This window comes from Aegilops tauschii, chromosome 4, assembly GCF_002575655.3.
Source record: "Aegilops tauschii subsp. strangulata cultivar AL8/78 chromosome 4, Aet v6.0, whole genome shotgun sequence".
NCBI classification, from domain to species: Eukaryota; Viridiplantae; Streptophyta; class Magnoliopsida; order Poales; family Poaceae; genus Aegilops; species Aegilops tauschii.
Genome location: NC_053038.3, coordinates 226,382,870 through 226,386,927, shown reverse-complemented (window position 1 = coordinate 226,386,927; position 4,058 = coordinate 226,382,870).

Sequence of the window (4,058 nt, the reverse complement as noted above, 5' to 3'; positions counted from 1 at the left end):
TTTTCCTTAGTGATATCTTGTTCCTTTGGCTTGTCTTGGTCTTCTTGGTCCGCCCTTTGATTTCTCAAAGAGCTATCTCTCCAGCTTGGTCTTGTCTTGTCGTTGTAATATTGCCCTTGTGCCTGTGTACAGTCCGGGCAACACACGCAAAGGTTTGTTGCACCGACAACATGACATTTTGGATAGAGCTATCATGGGATATGGCCACCTTACCAAGGCCAACTACCTTACCCTTTGAGTTATCACCAAAAGTGACATACTTTGGGGGACCGTCGTTTTCAGCAAGCTCACCAAACATGTCCTTATCTCCGGTCATATGATCTGTACATCCACTATCATGAACCCATTCCTTTCCTCCGGCCATGTAGCCATGAAGGTTAGCCATAAGGCCAAAGTGTCTCATTGACCCATCAAGATCAAAGTCATTATCATCATCCTCATCATAATATCCATGCTCAACATCATCATGTGAATGATCATCACCTAGAGAGAGTGATTCATTACATGTATGACCATGATAATGTGCATGCTTATGAATTCTAATGACTTCCTAGATGATGCTACTAATGACTCCAACATCTCCTTTGGCACGCATAAGGCCACGAAGTTAAAATAGACAATCATCAAATTTAGGATCACTAGTATCCATATTTTGAAAAGCAATGGACTTTTGAAGAATCTCATCTAGATTTTTCAAGGAATAGTTTGGAAAGCACTCCTCAAGATATTTCCATATAGTATAAGCACATTCAAATATAGGCAAGCATACAAGCTAATTCCTAGGCAATCCTCTCATGATAAGATCAATAGTTCTAAGATTGTGGGTCTTGTCAAGATACTCATCAGGGGTAGGATGCAAAGGATCAATGGGGGGCGCGTAAGGGCTAGTAATATACTTGTTCAAATTATATTTATTATCTCAAGCATCTCATTCTTCCGAGAGCTGTAGAACTCTCCGTCAAGAATAGGCACTCTACGTCTAATACTCCCAATCGTAGACGCATCCATCTTCCTTCAATGGTGATTAAACCAAAGCAATGGAGACCAAAGCTCTGATACCAATTGAAAGGATCAAGAAGAGGGGTCTAGAGGGGGGTGATTAGACCATCAACAAGTAAAAGTGGCAATTTTTAAGTTCTTCAAGTTGAGGTGGAGTTTTAGCACAAGTTTAAGCATTCACAATACATTTCAAGCAAGCATGACAAGAGTATATGCAGCGGAAAGAGTAAAACATGCTAATTGCAAGAAGGTAAAGGGATGGGATTGGAGTGTGCAAACGCAATGATGACACGGAGATTTTTGGCGTGGTTCTAATAGGTGGTGCTATCGTACATCCACGTTGATGGAGACTTCAACCCACGAAGGGTAGCGGTTGCGCGAGTCCACGGAGGGCTCCACCCATGAAGGGTCCACGAAGAAGCAGCCTTGTTTATCCCACCAAGGCCATCGCCCACGAAGGACTTGCCTCACTTGGGTAGATCTTCACGAAGTAGGCGATCTCCTTACCCTTACAAACTTCTTGGTTCAACTCCACAATCTTGTCAGAGGCTCCCAAGCGACACCTAACCAATCAAGGAGACACCACTCTCCAAAAGGTAATAGATGTTGTGCTGATGATGAACTCCTTGCTCTTGTGCTTCAAATTATAATCTCCCCAACACTCAACTCTCTCTCACAGATTTGGATATGGTGGAAAGATGATTTGAGTGGAAAGCAATTTGGGGAAGGCTAGAAATCAAGATTCATGTGGTTGGATTGGAATATCTTGATCCCAACACATGAGTAGGTGGTTCTCTCTCAGAAAATGTAAGCTGGAAGTGTAGGCACGTTCTGATGGCTCTCCCATAGATGGAGAAGGGGTCGAGGGATATATATAGCTTCCACACAAAATCCAACCTTACACACATTTGACAAAACTCGGTCAGACCGAATAGAAGAACTCGGTGAGACCAATTCAGTTCAAAATGTGAATGTTAGGAATCTCGGTGGGATCGACTGGAACAACTCGGTGGGACCAATGTGCTTGGGTTAGGGCAAAACCTCATCTCGGTGGCGCCGATTGCATGTACTCGGTGAGACCGATTTCAGCAAAGAGCAAACAAAGAGTTGGTCAAGCAAACTCTGTGTGACCGATCGCTCATTTCGGTGAGAGTGAAATGTTACAAAAAGGAAACAAAGAGTTTGCAGGGCCATCTCGGTGAGACCAAGATCCGTATCGGTGTGATCGAAGTGTTAGGATTTCTGGCAGTGCCTATGTCAAATGAACTCGGTGGCGCTGGATAGAAGATTTCGGTGGGGCCGAGTTTGACTTTGGGTTTTGGACATATTTGGAAATGATAAAGTGGTTGGGGGCTTTGAAGCAATATCACTAAGCATTTTGAGCAGAGAGACCATTAAGCAACACCTCATCCCCTTTTAATAGTATTGGCTTTCCTATGGACTCAATGTGATTTTGGATCACTAAAATATAAATGAAGAGTCTTCAGCTTTTGCCAATATGTGTCCTTAGCATTTTGAAGGGGTTCCACGTCCTCTTGTCCATTTCACGCCATTTTTGAACTTGTCTGAAATACACTAGATAAAAGGATTAGTCCAGTAATAAATATGTTGACATTAATTACCAAAATCACCCAAGGAGCACTCGTGCTTTCAGTCGTAAGCCGCACGGACGGGCGAGTTAGGTGCATCGTGTTGATGTAGACTGGACGCGGGGACAGACGCTTGCATGCGTGTCCGTCGAACGGCTTGGCACGAATGAACAGTAGTGCAAAATAATGCCATCGCGCTCCGCATCCGCTGTATAAGCCACTCTTGTAGTGAATAATTGTCCTGCATGTAAAAATGTACAAACCAAAGTAATTGTTCACACAAAAATTAATATGTGCTATTAAAACAGACTGGACAGGTATCACCTGATGTATTTGGACGAGAGATGATCTCGTCATGTCTTCATGAACAGTGAGCCATTGTCCCGTTTTACTTGGACAAAAGATGACCCGTGTGTACGTCCACCGGGATGTCTGATTAATGAAAACTTGCCTTAGTCAGCATTCTCCTTTTTATGATCAATGAATTCCTCACTGCACAGTGTTGTCTGCCGACGAATTCCTGTTCTTAGATGCAATGCAACAGGCTTATATCAAGCAGCTCGAGGCCAAAAGGAGTAGGCTTATCCAGATCGAGCAAAAAATCCATAACGCAAGAGCTCGGGCTGGCTTGACGAGGCCGCGACGGCAGAAGCGGGCGGCTCGAGGTGGAGATGAGGCCGGTGAGACGCGGGCTGCTCACAGCAAAGGCGAGGCGAGGAAGATGCGGGCGGCTCGCAGCAAGGGTGAGGCCGGCGAGGCGCGGGCTCGACGAGGCGGGGCAATAGCAGCGAAGGCAGCTGGACGGAGGCAGTGGTTCAATGCGGACGTAGTAGTGGAGCCGTGGTATAGGCGGGCTAAGGCGTGCTGTGGAGCTTTCAGCGGAAGTGGCAGAGGCGGGCCGTGTTGTGGAGCTTTCAGCGGAAGTGGCAGAGGCGGGCCGAGACGGCTGGCGGCTTACGGCTCGCCCATAGCCACAGAGAGAAGGCGCGAGGCGGTGGCTTAGAGTCGACTTGCAGGGGCAGCGTGGCGACTTGGACCGGACACGCCTTGAAGGCAGAGGCGAGGCCGTCTCTCGGAGGCGGTCGTGGACGTTTGGAGGCGGGGCGGCTCGAGCGCGACGTAAATGGCGTCTCAGCAGAGATGCAGCGAGGCTGGCGGAGGCAGCTCAAACTGCAGAGGGACTCGATGCGGCAGTCGCAGGAGAAGAGCGGGGCCACGGTTGCCAGGCGGTGGCTTGACGCAGACCCGCGGTCGCTTGGAGGCGGAGGAGGCCAGGGTGGCTCGAGGCAGAGCTACGGTTAGAGCGACGGGGGAGGTCGCAGCGGTGGCTGTGGCAGACCAAGGCCGCACAGCGGAGGTGGCGAGAGGCGACTCGGAGGTGCGGCGACTTGGCCTGCGGCTGTGGACGGTGGTGACTTGGCCTGCGGCTGTGGCCGAAGCACACGTGGCCGGGATGACGCGGTGACGAAG